Below are 15,375 nucleotides of genomic sequence, written 5' to 3' on the forward strand. Positions count from 1 at the left end.
GCTCCTCACGCAAGGCCACGTAGGAAAGGCTCTGGAGGGCCCTACTGAAAATGCAGTCACACCCCCAGCATTTATTTGAAACAGAACATTAATTCTGACTGTCATTAGAGTCCATTTCAATTTTGTAATAACATAAAAAGTTAAGAGTCTAATTTATTCATACAAATCTTGTTAGCATCCAATTTCCACATAATGTAACATATCTCTTAAAAAGCTGACAAAGCAGGAGAAATTAAACAACAGTTTAAAAAAAGATATTCAAGGGTTCTCACTGCCTGGGAGGCAAAGGTGAGGAGGGAGAGAGAGAGAGAGAGAGAGAGAGAGAGAGAGAGAGAGAGCGCAGAGTGGTTTAGAGAAAGAGCTGGCTGCTTGGAGACCAGCAGGGCAGGCTAATTCCTGACTCTTACCCCAGACAGGCCCCTCCTGCTATCTCCACCCACCCCCGGCCCCCATGCTATGCCAGGGGGCAAGTCCCCAGCCACGTGCGTCTCAGACAGTGCCCCCAGCCCTTCCTTTGGCACACGTGTCCTGCCGAGCCTGCAACTCCCCTTAATTAACCAGCAGCCCTGTTTGCATTAGATAGCTGTCACCCTGTAATTTACCCGTACACGGGTTTTAATTGTACATTAATCTTTCTTACACGCCACTCCCGAGCTAGAATTCTGTACTGGCAGCCTTTTGGGGTCACTTTGTTTACCCCCTCCACCAGAAATAGCTGCCGATGAGTGTAATCGCACGCCGCCCCCTCCCCCGCCTCGCCTCGCTCTTCCAGAATTCCCTGCTGGCTGCTGGGGCTCCTGTCACCTGCACGCCACCTTTCAGCCCCGTGTTTGACTGTTCCTCACAGCTGACAACAATTTTAGCAAAAAGGTCAGCAGCAACAAACAATCTTCCCATCATCACCAGCCATGTGTTTTGGGGGAGCCTTGTCATCCCTTCTCCAAACTCCCACAGGATGGGTGGGTCTGGAGGAGCTTGCTTGGGGGCTGCGGGGTGGGGGTTGGGTGGGGGTGGAAAGCACCTCAGAACCTAAGAAATCGAGTAGCACAGAGGTTCCAAGGTCACTGGGAGAGCCAGGAAGGAGAAGTATAAATTACAAAGCCCTGGCTGGCTGCCAGGGCCCCAGGAAGCTACATTTAGCGTGTCATTCTCCCAGCAGCAGGATGAAGCCTTAACTCTCTTCCCGAGGAATTTGAATGGAATTTGTTACAGGGACGTTGTGATTGAAATATCACCAATTGGCTTTTCATGACAACTCAGCAATTGATTGCAATGGCAATGGGGAGCGCTCTCTCTCTCTTTCTCTCTCTGTGTGTGTGTGTGTGCGCAGAAACAGGGGTGTCATTGTATTCTCGGGCTGGCCAAGATGGCAATAAGGGTGCCCCATACATTATTTATGAAATCCAGATGAAGCCCTATGCCCGCAATAAGCTGATACGGTAACAGAGATTTCAAAAAGACACCTTGACATTTGCCCAAGATCAGATCTCCCCTGCCATTCCAGAAGCCCAGGGGGCTTTGTGCTGAGGAGGTCTGCCTGCTCCCCACACTCCTCTGGCAATCTTAAGCTCAGGCAATTAGCCCTGGGGCGGAGCTGGACACCCCAGAATGGGGAGAAAGTAAAATAAGTGTGCAGGGGCCGCACTTTCCTGTAGGAAATATTAGCAGTGATTTTCACCAGTTAAAAGACTGTTTTGTTTTTGTTGGTCAGTTTTTCTTCTTCTTGTTTTTGTTTTGTTTTGTTTTGTTTTAAGATAAGGTCTCTCAACATATCCTTGACTGGCCTGGAACTTGCTATATAGACCAGGCTGGCCAAAACCTCACAGAGATCTGCCTGCCTCTGTCTCTGGAGTCTAGGATTAAAGGAAGGCAGCTTTGATCATTTTTATTGTGCTTTCTGGCGTGCCGAAAAGAAGCTTAGGAGAGCCTCTGTGAGTGAGGCTGAGACAGTCCTCTTTAGGCAGGGAGAGAGAGCTTGCATGCCTAATCCATCGCAGGGAAGCCCAGGAAATAAAACTGAAAGCAAAAATGTATAGCCCTGGGCCAAAGATTTCTTTCAGGTGCAGCCTTTGATTTATTTCTCGCTCTTGCTCTCTCTCCTTCCTTCCCCTTTTCTCCTTCTTCCATAGTGTCTCAAAAGGTATCCCAAGCTGGCATCAGACTAGCAATCCTCCTGCCTCAGCATCTCAAATGCTAGAATTGCAGGCTTGTGCCACCACACCTGGTAACCTTTGATTTCATTCAGGGAACCCTTGGAGACAGGGACCCATTTAAGGGGAGGGGAGATGATATTTCAGCCCTCCCAGAGAGACTGTGCTGAGGGCCGCCGAGCTTCTGTGTGGCTGTGAGTGCTCATGCCCAGAAGACCATTTCCAACGCAACCCTTCAGAAGCCTGGGTTACCCTCCCCCAGTTTGTCCTGTGTCTGGAGGTGGCTTCTGGAGACAAAGCATCCCAGCAGAAACATAGCAGGATCAGGAGTGGAGGGACATGAAATACTGGGTGAAGTATGAGGCCGAAGTCCCCAGATTGTTTATGAGTCCAAAGCCGGGTCGACTTAGGTGGTTTTTGATAAACACTTCATACTCTACATCCTAAGAGAGGCAGAATACTTGTCAAGCACACATCTTTATGAGCTGTCCGCCTATAAAACTCGCTCGGAAGGTCCGTGCTTAATGCTGGTCTGGCAGTAAATTGGCACGTCGCGCCGGTCGGCAGCATCAAATTAGCATCGACCCGTAAAAACGTTACTGAATGATTCCTCAAATCTGCCAAGTCTTCAAATCAATTTTGGAAAAAAAAAAAATCTGTCAGGCTCTTTTTTTTTTTTTTAAACGTTGATAAACCTTTCATATTAGTTATCACAGAGAGGAATAAACCTCACTTATCTGTCTCCCTACCAAAAAAAAAAAAAAAAGGTGTTGTTTTTCCCATACTGCTTTTAGCTCTTCTATCTTCACATACCCGCCTACACATCACGAAAACAATGTGTGTGTCACGGAGTCATTTGTTGTCCTATTTTAGAGTGACTCGTATTTGGCTAACACCGACCATGCCCTTTGATCCCAAACCTTGGGGAGAATGTCTCCTAGTACTTCTACTTCAGGAGAGTTCTCACTCTTTGCCTTGGAGATAGGCAGTCCCAAGCTGGCTTCTAACAGAAAAACCTTCTAGAACTCTCTAACGAATCTCATGCATTTGCGTCTCTTGGGCGCTAAGTGTCTCTGTGCCTGCTGATGGCCGATGTTTCAACTGCTGATTCTCAGGTTCACTCTGACTCCTCTGGAAGGTGTGGCCTCACTATCTTGGGGGTCAGTGTGGATATCCTTTCTACAGCTGCCCTAGCTGGCACCCTCACCCTCTTTGCTAAACTTTAGACGCCCTCTCACTCTGCACTGACGGCACCCCAGCTGTACGTGGTCCACCCCCTTTCCTAAGGAGAGCAGGTACACAAGGACCAGCACATCCCCTGCAAGGGCTCTGGCCCAGGGCTCTCATTGCCCAGCCACACTGCTTCTCAAAGACTTCTGTCCGACAGGAAGGAAGCTGACCAGATGCAGCCCAAGGCAGAAGGTGGTCAAATGGCGGCAGGATCGGCTGAGATGGTTTATCGGCTGAGATGGCTTCTGCTTACACTCAAATGGAAAGCGTGTCAGCTAATGGAAAGCTGGTGCTGGCAGCCCCGCCGAGGAGCCTGTGACCCAGAAGGGGTGCTGCTTTTGTGTTGGGTCTGGGTTTCTCTGTGTCGCCTTGACTGTCTTGGAGCTCACTCCATAAAACAGGCAGGCTGGCCTTGAACTCACAGAGATCCCCCTGCCTCTGCTTCCCAAGTGCTAGAATTAAAGGCTGGCAGTGCAGCTTCGCACGGGGTAGGAAGAGTTCTAGACACCTGTAAAGGGACCCCAGAGCAGGTGCCAAGATGAAGATTAAGGCACCTACGGATGGAGCCAACACATGCTGGACAGGTGCCCTAGCACTGAGTCCCCGGCTCCCCTGAGCCCACCCAACTCACCCCCTGCCACTGCCAGATCCGAGGCAAGGGAAATTACCTCCTACCTGTACCACTGGGCTACATTCCAGACAGGGTCTTGTTAAATTTCCCATGCTGGCTTCGAACTCACTCTGTAGCCCAGGTAGGCCATGAACTTGTGATTTCCCTGCCTCAGCTTCCTGAATGGCTGGGATGACAGGCCCATGCACCAGGCCTAGCTGAGGGATGATGCTCTTTAATGGCCAGTGTCCATAGCACTGGGGCGGCATGGCTGCTGCTCCATCACAGCTGGCTTTGGAGAGGCAAGGTCACTGGAGGGGGCGGATTCCCAGCCCTCAAGGGATGCCCTCAAGGGACTGAGAACCAACCAACTCTGGTCCTTACCAGGACATCTCAGTGTACTAACAAATACCTGCTGAGTCAGGTGGGGTGGGTGGGGCTAAGAGGACCAACGGTCGGCTCTTCATCATGTGGGTCTTCATTCGTTGGACTTTCTGGATGCTGGAACACAGCGGTGAACATGAGCCCCACAGGACAGACTCAAGGTTCGTGGCCTCACACCGAGAAAGGCTGCCCTATTCCATCTCTTGCCTTCAAGGCAACCGGCTTCAAACTCCCCCAGAAAGGAAGCATACACCTATAGACATTTACGAATCCCATCCTCTGGGGGCGGGAGTGAATTTTAAGATTTGTTGAAGAGTGTTTTCAGGTTCAAAATATCCTTGGCGGAAAAAAAAAAAAAAAGGAACTATATTAGTCATCTCAGAAATCAAATTAAAGCCACAGTGTGATACCTCTACATACACAGTCACAGAATGGCCAAGGTGACAAAAGCCGGCCACACACCGTGTTGGAAAGGATGTGGCACAATCAGAACCCTCACACACAACTGCTGAGGTGGAGACAACTAAGCCAGTCCAGGGCCCTTCCCCGCACACGCGAGCACACACACACACACACACACACCCACACACACACACACCCACACACAGGGTCTCACTTGGTAGTTTGGGCTGGTCTTGAGTTCATGAACCTCTGGCCTTAGCAGAGTGGGGGAAGTACAGGTGTGCGTGTTCCTGCCCGGGTGAATAACCACCCGGGTGAATAAGCCTGCCTGCAGTCCCCAGAAAAGAAAATGTACTCCCCCTAACCTAGGCACTCTAGGTCCACGTTTCTCAGAAACGTTTCTATGTACCCAAGAAACACGTGCGAAAAGGTCTGCCACGTGGTGGGTAATGGTCAGGACCTCTGAGCAGCCTAACCGTCGGTCAGCAGGAGAATGGGTAAGTCAACAGGTAGGTCCACACCATGGAATGGGATCGGTCATAAGAAAACAGATGAGGTGATCAACTGGTAAAAACAAGAAGGGGCTTTAGAGCGTGGTTCTCGGGTCTCTGGTACACGATCAGGTGGCCCCACTGCTCTGGGATTCTGGTAAGGGTGCCAGATGACAACATGGGGGACCAAGAAGCACAGAGCCAAGAAGCAGCAAGAGAGAGATGGCGAGAAGGCTCTCACAGTCACTTTTTGGACACGCTGACCCAAGGATCTCTCTCCCACGACACCCATCTCCTCCTGGCTTGTAATGCTTCCCACTTAGACCACCTCAGGAACAAAGCCTTCCACACGGAGGCCTCTGATGGACTCTCTGCAAACCGTGCAGGGGCCCCTGGAGAATAACCAGAGGGGAAAATCAACAATGACACTCAACGCAGCTGAACCTCTCAAACACGTCCCGGCCCAGTCATGCTGGCAGAAGCAGGCGACAACGCCGCGCCTGTCACGTTTAAAAGCAAGGAAAGCAAACCTGTGCCGTTAGTTACACGCGGTGAAGGGGAAGCGACTGGACCAGTTCAAAAGGGACCTCCGAGGTTCGTCAGCCACATCCTGACCCCCGCTCTGGCGCTGGGAGCACAGGCCTGCGCTGTGCACAGACGGCGGCCGCCTTGCACACGTTATGACCCACTCACCTCCATGCTTCGCTTGCTGTAAGTAAAACAGAAGGCTTTAAAATTCGGTTATGCCACTCATCACTGTATCACTGGGAAGTATCTGGGGACGGAGAGAGGGTTCAGCAGTTAAGAATGCTTGCTGATCTTCTGGAGGATCCAGATTCGGTTCCCAGCGCCCACACAGGCAGCTCCCAGCAAGCTGACGCTCTTCTGGTTTCCTTGGGCAGCTGCACACACATGATATACTTCACATGCACATACGTCTGCGCGCATACAAGCAGATGGTACATTCACACACACATGCATCCATGCACACACACTCATTGTCAACACAAATAATTTCTTTAAAAAGAAAGACTTGGGCTGGAGAGATGGCTCAGTGGTGAAGAACACTTGAGGGTTCTTCCAAAGGCCCTGAGTTCAATTCCTAGCAACCACACGGTGGCTCACAACCATCTGTAGTGAGATTTGCTTCCCTCTTCTGGCATGCATGAAGACAGAGCACCCACATACATAAAGTACATGGATAAAAGAGAGATTTGAGGTGACACTGGCCGAGGAGCTGCCCGCCCCTTCGCAAGTCTGTTTCTATTACCAGCTTAGATCCCTGACCAACATGTCAGGCTAAGAGAACAAGCACAAAGGATAATGTAACAGCGGCAACAGCTGTCCTGGCGTTTGCCAAAAGCGTTAGAAGGTGGGGTCTATCACTATTCTCACTTCACAGGCGAAGAAACCAAATCCTAGCCCACACATGATGAAGGGGCAAAGCTGAGAGTCAAGCCAGACGGCGTGACTTTGTGTGCCAGCTTCAGTTACAACCCAGAGGTGCCCGCTCCCAGGGTGGGGTAGGGGTGTCCGTAGCTGTCATGGCTGCCTGCTGACATTTTAATTCATGGAAGAGGAAATGGAGAAGAGTTAAATAATAGGCATAGAGTGTGCTTTCATGGGATGAATGGTCATGAAATTAGATTTGCAGATGAAGCCAAACCTCACAGGGCCCCAAATCTAAGCAGAAAACAGCACTATGGGCCCAAGCAAGAGAAACTCGATTTACTATGCACACCAAGGCGGTAATCCACCCTAAATGACTTTGCATAGATGAAGGCATGTGAGCAGCTGCCCTGAGGGATGGCGGAGGTGGCATGGCCGTGGACAGCAGGCAGCCTCTGCAGAAAGGATTTACAGACATGGGAAGGCCGCGGGGACCGTGCGGATGGGACGCACACTGGACCCCACTGTGTACCTGAGGAAAGGTAGGGAAGTATTCCTGGAAGAGAGAACCACTCTCGAGTGGGTGGACGTGTCCAGAAAACCCCAGAACACCGGCTCTAGCAAGCCTAAGGCCGACCATGTCCCCCACAGTCCCAAGCAGTATCTGCCTGAATCACACATCAATCAAACTCAGCCAGGGTTGTCATTGTCTGCCTGAACATGGGCTCACACAGCTTTGAATGGCCCCAGTGCCGCACCCGTTGGCCAGTGCTATAGGCAGACTCCCCAGTGAGCTGGGCTCAGCCACTGTAAATAGTTGGTGTACCATAAACTGGGCACCCAGCCAGTGTAGACAGGGCACCTGCCGTGTGTCCTGGATCAACCTGTGTGGAAAGATTCCCTGCTTCGTAGACTGGTTTCCAAGCGTAGACAGACAGCATCGCCCATCTGGCTTAACCACCCAAGCCCTGCGAGACAAAGGCCAACAGCTCAGGCTGGGGTCTTATGGGAAGTCTGGGCCTGGGCGGAGCCTGGTCACAAAGCAAGCTACTGATGCTAGGGAGTTTGCGCTCTGAGCTATGTTCAAAGGCCCTGGAGGGTGCGAAACAGGCTCCAGTGCTACCCCCCCAAGACTCAACCACACAGACCACACAATGACTCCACAAGGTAGACAGACTGTGTATCAAACCCTTCGGCTGGTATAGATGGACCGCACGAATTAGGCACTGGCTCGGCTAGTGTAGACACGCTGTGCCACACGCTGGCCCCACCGGTATAGACAGACTGAAAGCTTAGGTCTCCAGGAATGATAGCAAGTAATCACTGTGTGCCGCCCCTCGTGGCTGACCCAGCAGGAAGGAACAGCATTCTCAGGAGCCTGAGTACGTCAGCCCGGCCTCCCCAAGGCTAGGTCTGAGACCCCACACACAGGACCTTGGTCAGCATATGCTAGATGCTGGGATGGTCCCTTCAGGCGCTGCCTCCTTCCCTTGCCCCAGCAGGAATACAGAGAGTACACCCTGCCGCCCCAACAAGGCTGGAAGAAGGTCTTGGTATTCACAAGACTGGGCAGATGAATCTTGTCCAGACAGATAATGAGTCAGCCCCCGCCCCCCAAAAGAGACAGCTTCAAAGATGGGGATGAGTCAATCTGTGCCTAGGGTACGGAATGCTGGCAGAGGGGCCCTGCTGTGTCACCTCCCCACTGATGGGTATCTGGGCATGCCCACTGGCATAGCTAGCAATCACAGCACAGGAGGGCCAGGCCAGCCTTAAGAGAAAGCCTGAGCAAGCTGCAGACAACCACAAGGGACTCACTTACCAGAGGGTGGAACAGCCCGCCCTCCAGCAAAGAGCCTCAGCGAGGCCAGGGGTTACGAGCCTAAAACTGTGCCGCCTAGAACCTTTCCTTGCCTGTCATCGCTCTCATCCCCAAGGCTGGCCCAGCTTGGTAGCAGCTGGCTCTGGCCCAGGCAGAGTGAGGACAAGGTGACAGCGACCTGGGCTATTGCCTGCATCTCGGCAGCCACTCAGCTCAGGGCCGGCAGCCAGCAGCATGGGCACACAAGAAACCAGGGTGACTCACAGGCCCGGTTCCCCCCACCCCAGCTCTGGAAGATGACGACGGAGACGAGGGAACAGGGATGCTGTCTGTGGGGAAGCCGGGGCCCTGAACTGCAGACAGCCTGAGGAGAGATTCAGACATCAGAGGGAATGGGGGGAGCTCTGAGCGGTGGGCTGAGCCTCTCAAAGGGATGGAAGCTGCTCAGTGTGGTAGGTGGGAGGGAAGAGAGGGACGTGAGGAAGAGAGTTCTTTCTAACCAGCCAACCGCCAGGTGAAGAGACTATCGGGAGACTAGGAAGCTCAGTGACTAAAACACAGGCAGGAGCATGAGGCTGGGGGCAAGCAGCTTCAGAAGAAGGTGGACATCAGAGCCCAGCAGTGGCTAGCACCCGAGAAAGAGCTGGCTGGTGGCTGACACCTTGTCCACTCCCCTGCGTCAAGGCTGGTCCTGAGTGAGTCTAGTTCAGTACAGAGGCGTCAGTTACAGAAGGAAAAGGAGCAGTACTCTGCCCGATCCTCACCCAGAAGCCCTGGCAAAGCTGTCAATCACTAAATGCCTACTATGTGCTGTTTTGTTTTGTTTGTTTGTTTGTTTTTATGACTAGAGAGAGAGAGGCAGTGAAAGTGCTCAGGCTTTGAGTACTGTGTTCATTAGGTTGTGAGTGTGAGTGTGAGTGTGAGTGTGTGTGTGAGTGTGTGTGTGTGTGTGTGTGTGTGTGTGTGTGTGTGTGTATGAACTTGACCAAGCTAGAGTCATTTGGGAAGGGGAGGCCTTTCATTGAGATGATGCCTTCATTAGATTGTTCGTATAAGCATGTTCGTAGAGGTATTTTCTCAAATAACGATTGATGGGGAAGGGTCCAGGGGCAGGTGGTCCTAGAAAGTATGAGAAAAGTAGCTGACCTTGAGCCAAAAAGGCACGTCAGTATGCATCGGTCTTCCACAATCCCTGCTTGAGTCCCTGTCCTGACTTCCCTCAGTGATGGACTGTGACGCGAAAGTTTAAGCTGAAATAAACCCTTTCCTCTTCCAGCTGCTTTTAGTCTTGGTGCTTTGTTTTTTATTTTTTTGTTTGTGTGTTTGGTTGGTTGGTTTTTTGAGACAGGATTTCCCTGTGTAGCCCTGACTATCTGGCAACTCGCTCTGGGGACCAGGCTGACCTCGAACTCACAGAGATGCACCCGTCTCTGTCTCCCGAGAGGAGTGCTGGGATTAAAGGCTTGCACCACCACCACCCAGCTGGTCTTGGTGATTGGTGGGGAGACTAATTGGTAAGTATGGGGGGGGGGTGGACTGAGGAGAGCTGCAGAGAGCTGGCTCCACCCCCAGTCAGCAGACCACCCAGTCCAGGACTGGACAGGGGCCCAGTACCCCCTGGGGATCACAGTCTCAGGGGGCCGAGAGCTCTCACGGCTGTCACAGGTCTCACCCCACCGTGTCCCCTCCCAATTCCTTTGGAGCCAAGGTTCTAGATCTACAGGGTCACTGCAGGATCTCGCTACCCCACGGAAGTTAGGTAAAAAAAAAAAAGTCCCAACTCCAAACACCACTGGTCTTGAAGCCACCACGCTGCCGGGTCTCTGGCCACTGCTGGTCCTCTCCCTCATTTTCCAGCAATGCTCGGAGGTTGTCTCACGGCTGGTGGCCAGAACTCTCTCATTTGTCCCTTCATCAGGGCACACTGTGCAGGCTACCGGCCACGTCTGGACTTCTCATCCCTCCTGCCATCCCTTCCGACTCACGGGGAACCATCCCAGCCAGTCCTTCAGATCTCAGCAGAAGAGTCATTTCCTCAGTGAGAGGACCCCCCACCCCCACCCACACACACACCCTCCCTCCAGAGCCCTCAGTCTAAGTCAGCTCACTCTCTTGTAGGGTGACAACCTAGATATTCATGTTTGGAGTCACAACTTACTTAGCACACGCAGGTCCATTGCGGTAACCTGGGTTACTCCTGTCCAGGAGGGCCTGGGCAGCCCCTTCCTGTCTTTCCCAGCCTGGACTCCCACGGACACTGGTTATTTCCAACCATGCCTTTGCCTGGCACAGGATGGGGCCATGCTTGAGTGACAGAGAAATCCCTCTGTCCCACAAGGGCAGGGACTGCACCCCTTGTTGCCAGGGCCTGCCACAGTGACAGACATCTAATACATACACGATAAACACCCCCTGGGTGGCAGAATGAAGGACAGTGACAACAGGGCTGGCCCTGGGAGTGAGAGGCAAGAGTCATTTGATTCCAAACTTCCATGATGACAATCGTAGTTCAAATCAATGCCATTCCTCGGAGCCAGCCAGGTTTGGCAGGAAAAGGATCCCGTACCCTCACTGTCAGCAGACCTCCCCAGCACCGGTTCCCAGAAGTAGTGGTGAATAAGACTGCAAGCCACTGCCAGCCTGGGAGGGTATCTGTGCTGGCACCCCTAGCCCCAGCCTGGACCCTGTGAGGGCAGGACCAAGGCTGCTTCCGGCCATTGGCCCACCACAACACAGCCTTCCCTGGTCTCCCGACGCCTGCAAAGGCTCTTCTGAATTCCTAACCACCCTCGAACAAGTCCCAGCGATTCCGTCCACAGCACCCAATCACAACCGGCAGGCAGTTTCGCAGGGGGTAAAAGTCACAACCTCACACTGCCGATGTGTAAGTCGCACCCTCTGCCACAGTGATTTACTGACCGGAGGGTCACTTATCCTTCAGCCAATAAGAAACGAGCCAATGGCTCCACTGTCCTCTGCCACCTGAGCTCGCGCAGCTGTCCCGTGCCTGACCCAGTGACTCTCCTCTGTGTGGGGGCAGCTTTTTCTTGGGAGGAAAGAGACACAGCTGCTCTCAAGTCAGACAAATCTAGACAGCGACTCCAAGGGCAGAGAACCCCGGGAGCCTGTGGTCACCACGGCGTCACACGGAGGCTGCCCGCCTCCAGGAGACGTCCTGGCGCTCTGCAGACGGGCGCATCTTTACCCATCTGTTTTATTTTTGGCCATCCCTCTGCAGTGTCGACCTCCTCAGGCCAGCGTTATGTAAACCTCCTTTTAGAACACTCATTACCTTCTGATTAACACCGAGGCCGGGCCACTGTTCGCCGTGTTTACCGACTGCGATTTGTTCTGGGGTGGCTGCCGCGCACGGGCAGAGGAGAGGGGTGGGAGCGTGGAGGCGCCGGAACGGGCATAGCACTCCAGGTCCGTGATAGGCAAGAGGCAGGAAAGTCAGCAGGCGGCCACACCTTCCCCGTCTGCCCCCATCAGCAGTCCCGTGGCCACAGCAGCTAGCACCCACCACATACGCACACCAGCAAAGCCGCAATGACAGCTCTGAGCCTCGACCTCTCTCCCGTCCCGTCAGCAAAACCACAAAAAGCAGTGGCAGGCACAGACTCAGTAAAGTATAGGGAAGCAGCCAGCCCCGGATCCCCAAGCAGAGACATCTGACTTTCCCCCTTGTAAGTGAATGGGGGGTAAATTCTGAGCTGAGCCTGCCAGGCATTCTCGCCCAACAACCGTGGCGGGGGCGGAGAGGAGGGGGGTAGTTAGTTAACTGAACTTTCCAAGACTTATTAGCTCACATAAACAGAGATTTGAATAAATGTTTAAAAAATGGAATTCCCTTGATACTCTGTAATCAGTAAATGTTCATTATGGAAACACAGCAAATATGCATAAAATTTCCCAAGCGATATTCCAGCTACAAGATGGAAAAGGCACCTTAAACGGCGGCCTGAGTTACAAAGCATCCTGGGTCAAACCAGCCAGTTCTCTTCTCCCGGCTGGAGCTAGAGAAAAATAGATTTCATTTTGCCCACCCAGGGAATTTATAAATGAGCAACCCCCCTCTGGCCCCCGGCTGATTGATGTCTTTCTATAAATAATTAATCCTTGACCTTGCTTTAAGAAAGCCCTGACTTTTTAAATTTGGGGTCTTAAAACAAACAGACAAACAAAATAAACAAAAATCAATACCCAGGGAACATAATTCACTCCCACAAAGTCTGATTCCGGGTAAATAAATAAATGAGTGCACCCTTCCTGAGTTCCGTGTTGATGCCTCGGAACGACGGGAGGGGGTCAGACTGAGATTTTCCGTGTTTAAGTGCTATTGGGTTACTGATCAACCCGTTCTGACTCAGTCTTTTCAAGGGTTGAGTGATACTTTCCTCTGTGTCACCTCCCGGAGGCCAGTCTGCTGATGCCTCCGGAACACGTTCCCCCTGCCTGCCTGGAGGGGGTGGCATGGCTTGACCTAAGGAAAATGTTCTGTAGGGGCCTGGTGGTGCACACCTATAGTCCCTACACTGAGCAGGGTGAGGTCAGGGGTTCCAGACCAGCTTGGGCTACATGGTGGGGGAAGAGTATCTTTTAGGAAAACCACCGCCCCTCCCTCATTCTTCCCCGGGGATCAGGGTCTTCCAGGAGAGTCAGAGGTTGTTCTGAGCTAGGGCAGGTTTAAGACAAGCCTACACACCTGTAAAAGGTCAAGGTGAACCCAAGAAAGCTGACTTGGTCTCATGCCTGCGCGTGCGGAGGAAGGAGGGGAAAGGGCTAATCTGCCTTTACCCCTTCACCCATCCCTACCACCTGGAGCCCACAACTGAGTCCCCCGCTTGGCTTGCTGCCTGGCTACATCCATAGTCACAGAGAGCCTCCCAGAAGCCTGTTTCCCTTAGAGCTAATCACACTTAGGGTCCCGCTGAGAGGCGGCTCGGAGATGCCCAAATGCCTCTGTCCTGATGCCTGCAACCCAGGGCACAGCCCCCGGACCATTCCAGCTCCAGGTGAGGGCCGCAGGGACAAGATGCACAACTAAAGTTAGGCTGGGAGTCCTGCTCGGGGGAAACTGAGAGAGGTCACTTCACGCCCGAGCGCCACCCCGGGCCCTGCCCAAACCTAGGAACCCACCTTCGCCTGGCCAGGCCGGCCTTCCAGGAGGCCAGAGCCAGAGTGCGGGCAAAGCAGCCCCGCTCGCTCGCTCGCTCGGCAGCAGGAGTTGCAGAAAGCGGATCGTCTCACTGTTCCCCGCCCCCAGCCGCCTGAGGCTCTGACTCCCGCACTCGGGGACACACGCATGCAAACACCTCCCTCCGATCACTGACGCACGCACACTAGCCCGGAGCACAAAACAGGCCAGGGCCCTAGAGAGTTTCAGGGGGGTGGAGATGAGTGAGATGGAACCTTACACCTCCTGGCAGGGAGCCAAGGTCGCCGGAAACTTCCCCCCCTTTGCTCTGCCGGACCCAACTGGCCCCCAAGTCCCAGCTCCAAGCGCAAGCTAAAGCCTCTGCGCTCTGGACGCTCCGGCCCGGCCCTCGGGCGCTCGCCGCTTAGCTCTCAAAGCTGCCTACCCGCACCCAAGCATCCAGGGCTAGGAGGAGGAGGAGGAGGAGGCGCGAAGGGTCCTCAGGGAGAGCCCTAGGAGAAAGAGAGGCAGTTCCCAGGTGCAGAGAGAAACCATGAATCGAAAGTCTAATTAAAGTTCCCGCTCATGGGGCCGGTCCCCAAAGTACCGCCAGACCCAAACACCGCACGCCCCAGCAGCACCTGCAGCTTGCTACTCCGATCCGCGTCGAGTAGCGGGGCTTGCTCTCAGAGCGCTGCCGGGTTCACCCTGGGGTTCCAGGGGACATCCCTTCGGGCGGCCAGCCAGCACGGAGAGGGGACAGGGGTGACGCGGGGCGCAGCCTCACCTGGCACAGCCGGCGCTCTCCAGGCCACGGGTTCCTCGGGTCCGGCACGGTTCTCGGCGGCGGGAGAATCTTCCTCCCGGCGCTCGGGAAGCCAGGAGAATCTCCGCCCCTGCTTCTTGGGCCGGGCGGCGTCTTTCTTGGTGTAGTCCTAGGTTCCGGGAGTGGGCGATCGGCGTGGAGTAAGCGGCCGGAGCGCGCGGGAGAGGTTGCGGCGGCGAGCTTCCTATTGGGTCCTCCGCGCCGGCTGCGTCCCCCTGTCTCTGCCGCCACCGCCCGGTCCTGTCTCCTCCCCGCGGTGCCGCCGGATCGGGCTCACGCGCCGGGAAGGCTCCCAGCGAAGTGCGAGCGAAGCCTCCGGCAAGGCTGGAAATAGCGCCGCGCCCGCCCGGCGCCCCGCCCCCAGGCCGGGCCCCGCCCCACGGTGGAAAGCGGCGGTCGCGGCAGCGGGGCAGAGATGGGGGGGAGGTTAGGAGGGGGGTATCTCTTCCCCAATCACTCAGCCCTCCTGGGAGCTCACGGGCACCACGCCCACGCGCGCTCCAAAGAAGCTGCCGCTGGGCGCGGTCGGGCGGCAGCGGGGGGTGGGGCGGCATTGGCGCGGGCTGCACCGGGCTGGGGATCCCCGAGTGCTTGTCTGCCGCTTGGCTCCACTCCGCAGCTTCTTAGCTACCCGCTGCCCCGGTGGTGGACCCGAGCAACCCCGCGCTGACCTGGGAAAAAAGAAAGAGCGCCAGCAGGCAGGGTCTTGTACACTAGACCCAGAGCTGATGGGGCGCGGGGCTTGGCAAAGGGGTGCGCAGAAAGATTCAAGTGGGTTCCCGGACTACAGCCCTCGTGGAATTTAATCAAGGCCCTGTCTCTTGTTGTTCGATACTCACCCCCAAATTTCCGGGTCTGTGTCTAACCCAATGGCCCAGATTCTCGCTTGAGAACTTGATCCTTAAGCGTCTCCCGGGCACCAGCCTGAGTGCTC

At 54.3% G+C, this 15,375-nt stretch overlaps 1 protein-coding gene across 2 annotated transcripts in view; it reads right to left on the reverse strand.

Annotated features, from left to right (window-relative positions):
• Positions 1 to 14,736, reverse strand: part of Chst8 (carbohydrate sulfotransferase 8) — a 127,046-nt gene extending 112,310 nt beyond the window's left edge. Inside the window, exon 1 of one of the 2 annotated variants that reach the window (XM_055594979.1) lies at positions 14,403 to 14,736. The gene's annotated coding sequence lies outside the window, so the exon portion shown is untranslated. Of the gene's footprint in view, positions 1 to 13,617; positions 13,729 to 14,402 lie in introns of those variants that run through there. The other variant, XM_055594981.1, reaches the window with a different exon arrangement.
• Positions 14,737 to 15,375: the final 639 nt, after the last annotated feature.

Source organism: Psammomys obesus, unplaced genomic scaffold, assembly GCF_907164565.1.
Source record: "Psammomys obesus unplaced genomic scaffold, mPsaObe1.curated_primary_1811, whole genome shotgun sequence".
Classification (NCBI taxonomy): Eukaryota; Metazoa; Chordata; class Mammalia; order Rodentia; family Muridae; genus Psammomys; species Psammomys obesus.